Here is a 16,409-nt window from a genome sequence, read left to right as displayed (position 1 = left end):
GAATGGCTTCAAGCTCCAACAGGGTAGGTTTAGACTGAACATTAGGAAAGAATTTTTCACAGAAAGAGTGGTCGGGCATTGGAAGAGGCTACCCAGGGAGGTGGTTGAGTCACCATCCCTGGATGTGTTTAAGAGCCGTTTAGATGTGGTGTGGGGGGATATGATATAGGGGAGAACTTGTAGTGTAGGGTAGATGGTTGGACTCGATGATCCCAAGGGTCTCTTCCAACCTGGACGATTCTATGATTCTATGATTCTATCACTTTATCAGGGTCCTCTAGTCGTTTGCGGGTGAAGTCCCAAACCATGGGAGGTGAGAAGCTCTCTAGATACCTGCCCATATTCTCCTACAGTGCCATGCCACCCATTACCATCCAGCCTCGAGGCAGATCTCTGTGTGATAGTCCTAAATAGGTGTTTGACCCTAAACAAGACACGTAACACATTCAGGAGACAAAACGAAAGGACCACACTGGTTTCAGCATCCCAAGGGTATTCAAAATTCACAAAAGCTGTCACACCTGACCTGAAGGAGAAAAGGGAAGTGAAAGAGCTGGGGAAAGTATTCACATCATAAGTTGATATTACATAGGACAGCAAAATATGATCCTGATCCCTATTCCAAGGTTGATAAAACAGCATTGCGGGGAATACATAAACCATATAGGAATTTACATAGCTGAGCGTGTAAATACGATACAGTGTGTTCTGTATCGTTGCCATCTCGACTGTTTCCCCACCATTCTTCAACTCTTACAACCAGCTCTGAGTCTCCGTGTCCCACCTGCCCCTGACTGGCCCCATCCTCCTGACACCCACCCTTTAAGTATTTATAAGGGTTGGGCAGATTTCCCCTTCAGCCTTCTCTTCTCTGGACTAAAAGACCCAAGACCCTCAGCTTTTCCTCCTACGAGAGATGCTCCAGGCCCCTCATCATCTTTGTAGCCCTTTGCTGTACCCTCTCCAGCAGTCCCCTGTCCTCCTTGAACTGGGGAGCCCACTACTGGACACCGTGCTCCAGATGGGGCCTCACCACAGCAGAGTGGAGGGGGGAGGATAACCTCCCTCAAGCTGCTGGTCACACTCTTCCTGATGCCATTGGCCTTCTTGGCCACAAAGGCAAATTGTTATCTCATGTTCATCCTATTGTCCATCAGGACTCCTAGGTCTTTCTCCTCAGAGCTGCTCTCCATCAGGTCAGCCCCAACCTGTCCTGGTGCAGAGGTCCCCCCCTGTCAGCTGAAAGCCCAAGCCATGCCCTGAGTGCCCCTGGGCAGGGGCTTTGAGCCCGTCCTCCTGCATCCTCTGGGCCTGAGCCCTGCTGAGGCTTGACCTGTCCTCTCTGCTTTTTGGCAGTGCTGTCAGAGCCCAGAGAAGAGAGAGTATACGCCTTTTTTGGGTCAAACTCAGGTACTGAGCAGACCTGCTGGAGTCCCTAAGTGGGAGAAACGTCCCAAAACCTGGGAGGGGCTGCTGGAGAAAAGGCTGGAACGAGTGTCTGTAGAGCTGCCAGCCAAGAGGTCACCAGGCCCCTCGGCAGCTCTGGCAGTCTCCACTCACCCCTGGCCCTGACCTGGTCACCTGAGCCCGTTCCAGTCCCTGCAGCTTCCTAAGGCAGAAATGGATCCCAACGTGCAATGGAAACCTTTCTCATCTGTGCTTCCTTCTAGATGAGGCTGATGGCAATGGATATCCTCCTTATCAAATGGATCTTGGATTGCATCCCCTAGGGCTTCCTGCAGGTACGTTCTCAGTGTCCCTTTCCTTGAAAGCAGAAACCTTGACAATGTGGCAAGAGCTTATTCATGTGCGATTTTCTATAAGACCCTCTCAGGGTCAACGGCTTCCCGAATCCTTGCCCTATTCCTGTCTTGGAGCCCGAGATCAGTCCCAAAGCTAAGTCAGTGGGAGGAAGGAGCATTTCCCTTTTAATCCTTTTTCCATGGGAAATGACTTTGCTCCTTCCGTGGCTGATGTGCTGTCGTGGTTTCGGCCGAATTTACCAAAACCAGACCGACAGATGGCCCTTCCCCCCCCTTCTCCCCCCTCCAAAAGAGGAGAGAGGAGGAGAAAGAGATAAGGAGGTTCAGAAGTTTAGAATGAACTAAACTACTTTAATGAAGAATTAATATTAAAATAAAAATAAAGAAGAAAATAATAAAATAGATACAATATATACAAAACCATATCAAGCTCCCAGGATGACAGTCACGTCACCGGCAGGCACTGGGGAAGGCCCGGACTGGACTCAGTGACGAATGGGAACTGGATTCCAGCTCTGGAGTCAGGAACACACGGATCGGGATCAAGGGCAGATGAACAGACAGAGTCCTCTCTGGACGTCGGCCATCGCGGAAAGAAGGGCTGACCCTTTGATCCCTCAGCTTTTATACTGAGCATGGGGCAGATGGGATGGAATACCCCAGTTGGTCAGGTTTGGGTCACCTGTCCTGTCCGCTCCTCCCCACTAATGTGACCCCTCTACGTTTTTTCCGTTTCCGACCCTCTAAGGGGGCAAATAACGAAATTGGCTGCCCTTGGTTGTTATAGCAATAAGGATAAGCAAGGGCCTCCCTGCATACCATTCCTTGGCATGGAGCACAAACATTGGTCTGATCATTCTGAGAACGAGCAGTTTTCTCCACAATATGCCGTTAATTTCAGAGAGTTAGAGGAGGCCGAGCTAGGATGTACAGTTACAGAACAGAAAATTGGTTCAGTTTTACTTCAAACCGGGACATGTGCAGACGTGGGGAAGAGCAGAGAGGGAACGGGTCAGGCCCAGTGACGTGCCCTCGGGCCAACGTAGGTCACAATAAAGGGCGGAGGCTTCTCCTGGGTGTTTATTTGGGAGACGTGCCTGAAGGGGAGGCTCTTCCAGCTCCTTGGCTGGATCCTGCACTAGATCCAGGCTGACGCCGCAGGGTGAATTGTCTGTCCCTGCTGACCTCACCGGCTTTGCACTGCTTTTCTGTAATTGATTGATACGAAACTGAACCAAACACTTTCTGTGAAGGTCTTCCAAGAGAGAAGTACCCAGCTGAAGAAGGGAAAATGTCCCCGGAGCCATCTAAAGTCTTCAGGGACCTTCTGAAGGAACTGAAGGGAGAACACGGTGGGTGTATTTCACTCTGCAGTAGCCGTGGGACTCGGACAACAGAGGTTTTCGCTCCCCGTCTGGACGGGCTGTAGCCTGCAGAGCAGGAAGGGATCCATCAGAGCCTCACCGCAGCCATGCTGGGTTTCAGCCCTTGTGGGCGCTGCCGAGCCCCAGGGATGGTCCAGGGCCTCTGCGGCCAGTAGTGGCTCCAGCCGGGTGCCAGGGGCAGCCGCTGCCCCACTTTGACCATGAGGACTCAGTGCTGTTTGCGCAGAGGTCGGGGGCAGATTTGGGGTCCTGGCACATGCTGCACTTGTGTCCAGCCAGGCCGGGCCATGGAGGACCGTCCTCGTGTCCCACACCCAGCTGAGGCCTCAGCAGCCTCCTCTCTCCACAAAGACGCCTCTGCGGCTTCAGGAGCCTGGCTGGAAGCTGGCGGCCGCCCCCGGCACCCAGACAAACCGGCCCGCTGCCCCAGCACAGAATCACACAATCACAGAATGATGTGGGGTCGGAAGGGACCTCTGGAGATCATCTAGTCCAACACCCCTGCCAAAGCAGGTCCACCTAGAGCAGGTTGCACGGGAACTTGGCCAGGCGGGTTTTGAATGTCTCCAGAGACGGAGACTCCACCATGTCTCTGGGCGGCCTATTCCAGAGCTCTGCCGCCCTCAAAGGAAAGAAGTTCCTCCTCATGTTTAGATGGAACTTCTTATGTTCAAGTTTGTGCCCATTTCCTCTTGTCCTGTCACTGGGCACCACTGAAAAAAGACTGGCCCCATCCTGACACCCACCCTTTTAGTATTTATAGGTGTTGATCAGATCCCCATCTATAAGCGCCAAGTCCACCGCAAAGGCTTTGCTTAGGGATGGATGCCACCCCCAAATGCTTATATGTAGCATTTTGAAACCTTCTCAAAGGCTTTATGGAAAGAAAACCTTAATTCAGGGAAAGATGGAGATATCTGTCTAACACGCAAGTAAATTTACTGACTTCAGGATGTAAAAGCTCCAGGACTAGAGTCTCATAATTCCTTCAGGACATGCCTCGGAGCATTTAAAAAAGAATAAAGTACGCTTTTAACCTGTTAACAGAAACTGTAAGATCTCTCTGCTTGATATGCTAAATTCTGTATTTCAGACTAAACAATGCAGTTTCCATTGGTTTAGAGTAAACTCCCTGTGCTCAGGGGCAGAGTACAGGCGAGCGATAACTCATGAGCCTTCGAATTACAAAATACATGTTTGAATGAACTGGCCATTTAGGCACTTCTGCAATATTTCACCACGGTTCAAATCTTACTGATGTAAATGTCAGCTAAATAAAAATGATGTATTTTTTCCTGCATTATACTGAATTATCAGAGAAACAAAGCATTCCTGTATCACTCAAACTACTATTTTTTTTTCCTCTGTAGGTCGCTTGTTTGAGGGACAGAGGAATTGGCAGCCTGCTACGGAGCAGTCTGGTTGAAAGTATATTGGAGAAATTTAAACATGACCTTGATAAAGTCTGTACTCAGGAGAAAAGACAGGAGTCCCAAATGTGTAAAGAACATGGAGAAAACATAAATTTGTTATGAATTTTTATCCCTTTTCAGTAGGGGAGTAGGACATATTCTCTTCAAGTTGCTAAACCTTCCAGGACAGTTTCTCCGCAGCTGAGACAAGAGGGGAAGAGAGACTTTCTGAAGGAAAGAAGGAATCTATTCCTGAAGGAATAGATTTAACAATCATGGGAGCGGCTGTGGTCACTGAGAGGCCAAATGATGAGCTAAAAATACTGGAAACACTGAAAGCTGTACCAACAAAGCTGAGGAGTAAAACTAGCATGGGTTTAGGATTGTAGTTTTGGCTCAGCCTGTGAACATTAAAACAAAAGGAGGAAGACCTCCTCCGGCTGTGAAACAGTATCCTATTCCCCAAGAGGGTGAGAAAAGTGTCCAGAAGTGAACAGACCGGCATCTATCCCAAGGAATTTTAAAAGTATGTGTGTCACCTTATAACTGGAATATACTCCCTGGAAAAGAGACTCAATTAGATGAGGATGGGGACCCGGAATATGTACAATATTTGTACAAGAGCTACGGGTAATTAGTGGAAATACTGTAGAAACAGTATGCAGCCCAAGCTCCACCACCACATGGAGCACACAGATATGAAATGATCCTTCTCACAGCAGATAATATCATCTTGAAAAGATTAACTCCTTTGAATCCACCGGCCTTAATAGCCTTGCCTGACGCTGGGGAAAACCATCACCAATGTGGGCAGAGACGAATGAGCCCACAGGGTCTACCCCCCCTGCTCAGCCCTGGGGAGCCCCACTGTGACATCAGAGCTGTCACTGTGAGGTCACAGCTGCCGCCCCCACAGCCCTGTGGCTCACGGGAAAGGAGCCCACACTTGTCCTGGGGCTGTGGCCTGGGCCAGGTTCCTGCTGGCCACAGCGTGGGACTGCTGACGAGCTGTTTTTTTGCGTCAGGACAGAGAGCAGGCCTTTGCCTGAGATGGCAAAGAGAAAGGCCCCCTGTGGAAAACGCCGAGTGGCCTCCCGCTCCTTGAGGCCCGAGGCTGACCAAGAGCCTGCGGGGGAGGCGGCAGGACTGAGTGGCCGCCAGATGAGGTAGGAAGCAGGCTGCTCCTGCCCAGGGCATCAGGAGCCCGGGGTGGTAGCCCGGAGGAGGCCCAAGGTGGTCAGTGGGGTGCGGTGCAGCGTGGGGAAGGGCGTGAGACAGGGTGAGGATGGGGCTGTGCTGCCGGGCAGGCTGCCTGAGGCGGGGGACTGCTGCTGCCAGCTTGCTCCCTCTTCTCCCAGGGCAGCCTGTCCAGCAATGCAGGGAGAAAGGAGGCGGGGGGTGCCTGGCAGCAGCCTGGCCCTGCTGCCCTCTCTCGCTGCTGCTGGGACAGCCCCTCTTCGGGCAGGGGCTGCTCAGGCTGCTCCTGCCCACCTCAGCTCCCGCCGCCTGGGGATGGTGGTGCCACCATTTGTCTTTGTCCTCCCACAGGGACCTGGGCGCTGATGTGGAGCTGGTGATGCGCCCTTCAACTCCCAGCTCGGCCACTCGAGGGGCTCCCAAGTGGTGCACCAAGGCCACAGAAATTGCAAGTAAGCTCAGCACTGCTGCTGGCTGCGAAGTCCTCTGGGGTGGACTTGGAGAGCTGGGCTGTGCTGGAGCTCTGGACAATTGGCACAAGTGGCAGGAGAAGCACAGGCTGCCCTGCTCTTTGCCCCAGGGAGGGAGTGCTGGGACTTGGTGCCCGCCTCCCTGCAGGGAGCTGCGACACACCTGGCTGGGCATCCTAGAGAAGAGATCTCAGGAGGCAGGCTTAACTTTTCACTGGTTTCTTTGCCCAGGGATGGTCTTCAGCCTTCCTTGCCTTCTGGTGGGTGCCCTGGTCTCCCTGTGGAGACATCTCCCAAGATTGTGCCTCTTCTCCATGTACGTATGACACGTTTCTGCTATGGACCAGGGGGAATGGGGATGTCTGAGGGCCAATGCCAGCAGAGGGCAGAGCAGAGGGTGTTCCCCATCCAGGAACCTGGGGATGCCAGTCAATCACCTCAGCTCAGGTGCTGCTCGTGCTGCAGCCATTCTCAGGGAGAGCCAAGAGCAAAGGGCCCCGGCTGTCTCGCACCCAGGCGTTTGCTGGAGCTCCAAGCTTTGGCCGTGGAAGGACAAACTGCTGCATAGCCAAATGCTCGGGGGCAGAGCCAAGGCTCCACAGGGCAAGGGTTTTCCCCAACAAGAGACCGCCCGGCTCTGGGAGGGAGGAAAAGCCAGACACGGCTCCTGTGCTTCCCCACCGGGCAGGAAAACACCCCTAAGAGGGAGGTGTGGGATCGCAAGTGACAACAGGCTTTCTCAGCCACAGAGAGAGCAAGGTCCACACCAGAAAGACTGCTGAGAAGCACTCTTCATTTGCTTGATGTCTCTGCTTCCCAGGATGATTTTCCTTCCCTTTTGGAAGGTGTCCTGGAGAACTTCCTTTGGGAAGAGCTGCCAGCAGCGTTCAGCGCTGTGGACAGAAATCCTGTTCCTCCTGGGCGCTGCTCTGTCAGCCCTCTGTCAGCAGCAGGCTTCCAAAATGGTGCCTTCTCCGCCTGAAAAGGGAAATCCACCTGTGAACGGGTTTGCCCAAGACGTGGATCACTGACAGCACCAGGACTCCCTCTTTTTCAGGCAAAAGATGGCCCCGCAGAAGAAGAGGTTCTTGCAAGTCATCTTGTTGCTCCTGGTGGCCCTTGGTGAGTTTTCATGAGCAAACATCTGAGAGCAACAGCCTGGCAGTGCTGGATGCCAGCTTTCCCTTTGGGCCAGTGGGTGTGGAAACTCCCGTGGCCCAAGCGCTTCCGGAGTAAGTCCTTGACTGGGACTGGCTTTCAGGCCACCAGTGAGACTGGTAGTCTCCCAGGCATGCTGCCGCCCCAGCTGCTGGAGCAAGCTGCCAGCTGAGCCTGCAAGAGACAGGCATAGCTCTTTCCAAGCCTGCCCTGGGTTGGACTGCAGGGGGACTCCCCCCCTGCAGGGGGACTGGTGGGACCTCTCCTGGCCCAGCAGCCTGGTCTGGGTGCTCCCTGGAGCAGGGAGGGAAATGGGGAATAGCCCTGGGGCACCAAGCACACCTGAAGATCAGGGCTGCGCAGTCTGCTCAAGCCAGGGCTGGTGGCCCCCGCTCAGAGGCGTGTCCTCTCCCTGCACCCCACGTTCCCCACCGCCTCAGCTCAGCCCTGGCCCCCAGGTAGTAGGGAGGAGACAACGCGACTGCAGGGATCGCTGGCAACCCCAGTAAAATAACTATCTCTCGCTGATGTGATTTACAGCTGCTGTTCTCTGCGGGACCTCGCTGCCGGGCCTGAAGCCCCTGTGGTAAGAGATGTTTCCTGAGCTGGAACTGGGTCTCCGAAGGCTCCGCCTCATGTCCCTGCACTCATTTCCCTCAGAGCCAGGGCTCCCGGGCTGCGCCTTTGCCTTTCCGCAGGCTGGCGCAGAAGGGAAGCGCTGGCAAAGCCCACAACAAGCACTCTGCTCCTTGCTGACCTCAGAGGCTCCCCAGAGGGGTGGGCTGCTCTCTGACAAGATCTGCTCTCCTGTCCCTGCAGGAAGGGTCTCGTTTTAAGGACAGAGGAAGCCCGGGAGAGGCAGCCGTGCCAGGAGGAGGTGGCTCAGCTGAGGGCGGAGATCAGCAGCATGAAGCAGGTGATGCTGTGCTTTGGGGAGGGAGGCTCGGCCGGGCAGAACTCCTTGGGGCTGTTGGTGTGTGGGGCTGCTGACTGCAGTCACCCAGCCTTTGCTGCAGGGGCCTCCGGGGTGAGCTTTTGGGCTGCACAGGCCCTTCTGTGGCTCCAGTTTCACCAGCTTCTTCAGGCAGCGGAGGGCTCCCTTGACACACCAGCACCTCGCGCTGCTCTGGCTGGGCTCCTCAGGCAGTGGTGAGACCCAGGCTCGCTCACGGGGAGCAGCCATCACTTGCAGGGCCTAAGCCCGACTCCCAGCTGCCCTGGAGGGTGCAGAGGGTGGGGATGAGGGTGTGGGGATCCTCCTCACCCCACCTCGGGGCCATGGCTGTGGCCACAGACACTGTTCCTCAGTCCTCGCAACTCACGGCAGCCGCAGAGTCCTGCATCTCTGTGGATGAGGCTTGCCGTGCATCTCTGACGCTGGCCCTTTGCCTTATCAGGCGCTAGTAGCCACACGGAACGCTGATGTGGCCCTTTTCCCTGTTTGTGTACAGTGTTGCCAGGAATCGAAGCAGGCAGCGGCTGAGAGGGCTTCGGAAGTATACGTGGAGATGTCTGACTGGGCCCTGCAAAGCTCTGGTATGGATACCAGCAGCCCAGTCTCCTTGCCCTGCGCTTGTGCGCAGCGCTCCCCGGAGGCATCTGCGCCCCCAGCGCTGCTCTCCACAGGGGGGGAGCTGCAATGCTTGGGGGGTCCCAGAGCCAGGCTGTGGCAGAGCGGCTCTCCCAGACCCCCTCCCGGTCCCGCCCTCGGCCTCCACATGGCTGCCTCTAGTGCAGCCCCCGCACGTCTCCCCGTGCTGCTGGAGGGGCTCTCTTCCTCCCCATGGCACTGGAAAAGGGAATGGCCGGGCCATCCTTCACTGCCCGCACAGCAAGCCCTCAGCTTGGGTCTGCTGCCATTGCCATGGGCACCACCTGTCTCCCAGACCCCTCAGACCTTCTCCTGCCAGTGCTGGGAGTACAGCCGTCACCGGGCATGTGGCTGCCGTCATTCCCCTGTGCAGCCTGGGGATGAGGACGGGACTGACAGAGGTGCAGCCAGCCGGTGCCATCAGACACAGTGTCCGAGCACCAAGCCCTCCGAGCCTGTGGCCTCCTCCAGTCATCTGCTCTCCCTTCCTTGCAGGTGCCAGCATCGACATGCGGAGAACTTCCGAGTCCTACGGCTGCAAAGGGGGCGGGTTCTCGAGGTTTATGGAGTTCTTTTGCACTCCCCCTTCTCCTGATCGTATTTTGCAGGTATTGTAGCAGAAATCATGAGGGAAGGTTTCCTTCCTTCCTGTGAAGTAGGGGACCGACCTCGGGGCTCTCTCCTCAGTCCAGGGGCACTGCTCAAGCCCACAATGTTGATCAGGTTCCTGCAACCAAAGTTCCCACACAGGGCTGGGCTTGCTAGAAAGGAGGGGTTCCCCCTGCTGCATCTTGCCCACAGTCCTCTGGTGGAAGCTGGACAAAAGGCTTTCTCCCTGGTGATCCTGATTCCACACTCATCTTTAACAGCATCTTTATGAGGGTGGGAGGCGGGAGGCGAGGGGTGCCCTGCAGAGCCCCTGGGCAGAGAGGTGTTTCTGCTGGGCCCTGACTGGGATGGTTTCGTGACCAGGATTCTCTGCTACGTAATACTGAGAGCCCCTGACAAAGGTCAGGCAGAGAAGAAGGGCTCCTGCTTCTGTCCACTTCCTCACAGGCGCCTCATTTTCAAGCTGAAATAGACCCCACAGACACACCGGCACCTACGCTTTAAGCTCCGTGGGCAGTTGTGTTGGCCCAAACACCCTCTCACCCTTCATTGCTCTCGCGTTCCGTTTGCAGCCGGATGTTTCCCCAGGAAACTGCTGGCCTTTCCCAGGGCATCAGGGCCAGGTGGTCATCAGGTTGCCAGCACGAGTCCACCTGACTGCCATCACTGTGCAGCACATCTACAAAGAAATCTCTCCTTCTGGGACTGTCACCAGTGCCCCCAAAGACATCGCTGTCTTTGTAAGTCTCTGCTGGGCGCTTCTGGCGGGGATCTGGCCCTGGGGGAAAGCCATGCCAGGGTCTTGCTTGCCTTTGTGCATCCTCTGCGGTTCGTGTTCTTCTCCCTCCTGAGCACTGCAGGGCCCTCGTGGGCTACTTCAAGGGCTCTAAGAGGTTTCCTCCCTCTTATGACTTGTTCTGGCCAAGCACCTCAGGGTTCTTGACCAAAACTCAAGGCGGGAGCCTGAGCTCCACGATGACCAGTGCTGGACTACTGCTAGAGCCCAGGAGAGGGTGGGCAGATAGCAGGGCTGACCCAGCGCGGTTCTTCCCTCTTTGTGGGGACGAGTCTGAGCTGCTCTCCTTGTGCTTTGCCCTGCAGGGAATAGATGCAGATGGAGAAGAGGAAACTCTCCTGGTGACCTTCATGTATGATGTGGCAAAAGAGGCCATTCAGACCTTCCCTCTGAAGGTACGGCCCACACATGGGGGCAGGATGCTAGGGAGCAAAGCAGGTTTGCCTGCAAGTCCACAGCAGGAGGAGCGTGAATGCTTTCTCCCTGGGCAGAGGGGGCCCGGCCACCACCGAGAGAGACCTGGCAGGGTTGGGAGGACTGAGTGGCACGTGGTGGTGGTAGCAAAAGGATAGCGAGGGCAAGGTCAGACCTGGGGGAGCACGAGTCCTGAGAGATCCCTGGCTACCCCTAGGGATCTGCCTTCAGCAAAGCCAGCTGCACATGCAGCCATGGCACCCAAGCACCATCTTTGTGCCATGGAGAAAAAGGGACGCCCACTGGAGAAAGCCGTCGGGCAGCTCCCTGGCTCCTTCCTGTGGGCTGCTGGCAGGCTGGAGGGTGTCCTCTCCTCCCAGCATCGCATGTCCCTTCTCTCCCGCTGCTCTCCCACCTCTGCCTGGAGGCAGAGCAGACAGCTGGAGCTTGGTGGGGTGTCCCACCAGTTGCCCCACGCACAGGAGCACCTCCCCGTCCTCTCTGTCTGCACAGAGCAAGGCACAGAGGGAAGGGGCAGAGGGGAGGGAGACTGAACCCCAGCTGGGTGGCACGCAGAGGGTGCCAGGTGCTGTCCCCCTCCCCATGTCCCCAGCACCCCCTGCAGCCCTGGGACCAGCAGCAGCCTCAGATTGCCACAGCCACTCCCACCCGCTGCCAGGAGCTTGTTCCTAAGCAGGAGCAGAGTTGGTGGGGGGAGATACGTTGACTGCACTGTGGCTCCCAACACCCTCGATTCCTTTCCTCCCTCTTTTCGTCACAGAACTCCCCACATCCCAGAGCCTTTTCCTATATCAAACTGGTTGTGAGGAGCAACTGGGGAAGACCAAAGTACACCTGCATTTATCGAGTGCAGGTTCATGGGAAGATGGCAAAACCAGACAGCCTCAACTGAACCTTGAGAAAAAAGAAGGACAAACATAAAAAAGAAGAAGAAAAAAGTTGTGGCAACTCAGATCTGTGTAGAAGATTTGTCTCCAAAGTGGGGTGCACAATAAGGTTTATTGTGGGGAGGCAGGAGTGTGTGGAAAATGTTAGTGCTGCTACTTAAGTTTTTCTAAAAAATGAAGAATAAGCATTTAATCCAGAGTGGAGAACACATAAGAACTCATAAGTCCTATTGTTTCATTTCACATCCTAGTCAAGGTTAGGTACCTTCTGTGAGGACTCAACCCCCAACTGGAACTTCTTGATAAACTTTTAACTTTGTTCTTTCGACATCAGATCCCCTCTCTGAGATTTCTGGTTCTGTTTTCTGTTTTCAGTATCAATGGTGGCACATCACTTGGCTGCCTTGGACTCCAGTTCATATTGGAGTTCTAACATGTCCGGCACAGCAGCACTCAGCAGCAGTGTGACTGCATTCAGGCCACGATAGTCCACTGTCAGCCTCCACTCTCCGTTAGATTTTTACACTGACCATATGGAACTGTTAAAGGGTGAGCGAGTCTTGCTGATCACTCTTTGAATTTCTAGTTGACGAATCAGCTGATTGGTGGGGATAAGAGAATCTCGATTAGTGCAATATTGCCGCCGATGAATTGTTGTGGTAGCGATCTGCACCTGTTGTTCTTCAACCCTCAATAAGGGTCTTCCCAACAACAGAAGGGTCTTCCGAGAGACCACGCAAGGTAGACAACTCTTTAACTTCCTGCACCTCCAAGGCAACGCCAAAAGCCCATTGGTACCCTTTCAGGTCCTTAAGGGTCCATAGATTACGTCCCTCTCCTGACATAATCTATACCAAGGATGCATGGAGCATCTGGACCAGTCACAATGGGATGCTTTTGCCACACATTCCCAGTTAGGCTCATTTCAGCTTCCAGTATAGTCAACTCTTGGGATCCCCCTGTCACTCCAGAAATACAAATGGGTTCTGCCCCTCTATAGCTTGATGGTATTAGGGTACACTGGGCACCTGTGTCCACTAGAGCCTTATACTCCTGTGGCTCTGATGTGCCAGGCCATCGAATCCACACCGTCCGATAAGCCTGGTTGTCCCTTTCCCCCACCTGGCTGGAGGCAGGGCCCCTCTAATCCTGGTCATAGTATCCATTACTCACTTCTTGCAGAAAAGACTTAGAAGTTCCCTCGAGAGGATCAGAAGTAAGATCAGGCCTTCTACTCAGTCTGGGAAACTGCCCGCGGGAAACGGGGGTGGCACTCTTACTGGAGGGATCCCCTTTTGTGGTTGTTCCCCCCTGCATCTCCTGTACCCGTGCCCGTAGGACTGAAGTAGGCTGTCCATCTCACTTCCTCATGTCCTCTCCGTGGTCACGCAGGTAGAACCACAGGGTGCATCGTGGTGTGTAGCCTCTGTATTCTTTATCTTGAGTGGAGAAACGTCTGCTCCTAAGAGCCGAGCTACTGGCTCATACAGGTGGGGAGTAGGACGTACTCTCTTCAAGTTGCTGGACAGGGGTTGGAGCAGCCGCAGCGCCTGCCACAGAAGTGGCAGTAGCCACGCTGCCTGTTGGCCTGGTTTCCCTCTCTCTCCTGAGGATGCTGCACAGTACTGAGCAGTGTCTGCTGGATTCTGGCCAGGGCCCAGCACAGTGCGGTGAGCTGTGCCTCTCTGGAATAGCCACAGCATTTCCCTTTCAAATATTCAAATATATTCAAATATTCAGCATTTCCCTTTCAAATATTGACTGCGACGGAGACCGGCTCCAGGGCAGGTAAGACTGTGCTGGGAGAGGGGATCTGTAGCTAAAAAGGCCGACGGAAAGCTCTTTTTGGGTTTTTTTTGACGCCGGGCAAAGCCTCCTCCTCGTGCCGGGGGCTGACAGCTGGTGGGGGGGCTGCTGACTGAGACTGGGCAGAACAGGCGCCTCCCGCGGTTCATCACACCGCCAGCTCATAAGGAGCCCCATGGAGGGCAGAGGCTCTGCCCACCGAGCAGAAACCAGCGCTTGGGTGTGTGTCCTGGTCAGTGCCTCACGTGGTGGTAACTTGTACGGCCGGGTCCTGAGCCTCTGCCATTGTACAAGGTAAGTTCAATTCCTTTTAGTAGTCAGACGACTAGCGCGTTCATTCCAACTGACCCTTCCACTGTCTCTCGCTTGCAGACATCCAGATGTGGTTAGAACTAGGTCAAAGGCTATTGTTAAGAAAGCTGTGGGCACCCAGACAGAGGCCCCACACAAACACATGGGTGTCCGGGCCTCTGGCTGCAGGGAGTGCCGGGGCCTGGCCCTTGCCATGGAGGGGAGTGGGGACAACACCTGTGTCAGATGTGAACAGGTGAATGATCTCCTCAGCCTGGTGGTTGAGCTGAAGGAGGAAGTGGAAAGGTTGAGGACTATCAGGGAGTGCGAGAGGGAGATCGACTGGTGGGCCCACTCCCTGAGAGTAAGGGAACATGTTGAGGCCTCACAGACACCAGAGGACCCTCTCCCCACTTCTCACCCAGCAGTAGAAGGGGATGTCAGAGAAGAGGGGGAATCTACAGAGAGACTTAGATAGATTGGATCATTGGGCCAACATCAACGGTATGAGTTTCAACAAGGGCAAGTGCCAGGTTCTGCACTTGGGCCACAATAACCCCAAGCAGCGCTACAGGCTTGGGGAAATGTGGCTGGAAAGCTGCCTGGAAGAAAGAGACCCGGGGGTTCTAATTGACAAGCGGCTGAATATGAGCCGGCAGTGTGCCCAGGTGGCCAAGAAAGCCAACGGCATCCTGGCTTGTTTTAGAAATAGCGTGACCAGCAGAAGTAGGGAGGTGATTGTGCCCCTTTATTCAGCACTGGTGAGGCCACACCTCGAGTATTGTGTCCAGTTTTGGGCACCTCAATACAAGAGAGATATCGAGGTGCTGGAGCGAGTGCAGAGGAGGGCAACGAAGCTGGTGAAGGGCCTGGAAAACAAATCATATGAAGAGCGGTTGAAGGAGCTGGGACTGTTTAGTATGAGGAAGAGAAGGCTGAGGGGAGACCTCATCACTCTCTACAACTACTTGAAAGGACACTGTAGAGAGGTTGGTGCTGGTCTCTTCTCACAGGTAATTAATGACATAACGAGAGGGAATGGCTTCAAGCTCCAACAGGGTAGGTTTAGACTGAACATTAGGAAAGAATTTTTCACAGAAAGAGTGGTCGGGCATTGGAAGAGGCTACCCAGGGAGGTGGTTGAGTCACCATCCCTGGATGTGTTTAAGAGCCGTTTAGATGTGGTGTGGGGGGATATGATATAGGGGAGAACTTGTAGTGTAGGGTAGATGGTTGGACTCGATGATCCCAAGGGTCTCTTCCAACCTGGACGATTCTATGATTCTATGATTCTATCACTTTATCAGGGTCCTCTAGTCGTTTGCGGGTGAAGTCCCAAACCATGGGAGGTGAGAAGCTCTCTAGATACCTGCCCATATTCTCCTACAGTGCCATGCCACCCATTACCATCCAGCCTCGAGGCAGATCTCTGTGTGATAGTCCTAAATAGGTGTTTGACCCTAAACAAGACATGTAACACATTCAGGAGACAAAACGAAAGGACCACACTGGTTTCAGCATCCCAAGGGTATTCAAAATTCACAAAAGCTGTCACACCTGACCTGAAGGAGAAAAGGGAAGTGAAAGAGCTGGGGAAAGTATTCACATCATAAGTTGATATTACATAGGACAGCAAAATATGATCCTGATCCCTATTCCAAGGTTGATAAAACAGCATTGCGGGGAATACATAAACCATATAGGAATTTACATAGCTGAGCGTGTAAATACGATACAGTGTGTTCTGTATCGTTGCCATCTCGACTGTTTCCCCACCATTCTTCAACTCTTACAACCAGCTCTGAGTCTCCGTGTCCCACCTGCCCCTGACTGGCCCCATCCTCCTGACACCCACCCTTTAAGTATTTATAAGGGTTGGGCAGATTTCCCCTTCAGCCTTCTCTTCTCTGGACTAAAAGACCCAAGACCCTCAGCTTTTCCTCCTACGAGAGATGCTCCAGGCCCCTCATCATCTTTGTAGCCCTTTGCTGTACCCTCTCCAGCAGTCCCCTGTCCTCCTTGAACTGGGGAGCCCACTACTGGACACCGTGCTCCAGATGGGGCCTCACCACAGCAGAGTGGAGGGGGGAGGATAACCTCCCTCAAGCTGCTGGTCACACTCTTCCTGATGCCATTGGCCTTCTTGGCCACAAAGGCAAATTGTTATCTCATGTTCATCCTATTGTCCATCAGGACTCCTAGGTCTTTCTCCTCAGAGCTGCTCTCCATCAGGTCAGCCCCAACCTGTCCTGGTGCAGAGGTCCCCCCCTGTCAGCTGAAAGCCCAAGCCATGCCCTGAGTGCCCCTGGGCAGGGGCTTTGAGCCCGTCCTCCTGCATCCTCTGGGCCTGAGCCCTGCTGAGGCTTGACCTGTCCTCTCTGCTTTTTGGCAGTGCTGTCAGAGCCCAGAGAAGAGAGAGTATACGCCTTTTTTGGGTCAAACTCAGGTACTGAGCAGACCTGCTGGAGTCCCTAAGTGGGAGAAACGTCCCAAAACCTGGGAGGGGCTGCTGGAGAAAAGGCTGGAACGAGTGTCTGTAGAGCTGCCAGCCAAGAGGTCACCAGGCCCCTCGGCAGCTCTGGCAGTCTCCACTCACCCCTGGCCCTGAC

This window comes from Numenius arquata, chromosome 9, assembly GCF_964106895.1.
Source record: "Numenius arquata chromosome 9, bNumArq3.hap1.1, whole genome shotgun sequence".
Classification (NCBI taxonomy): Eukaryota; Metazoa; Chordata; class Aves; order Charadriiformes; family Scolopacidae; genus Numenius; species Numenius arquata.
This window is presented reverse-complemented; position numbering follows the sequence as displayed.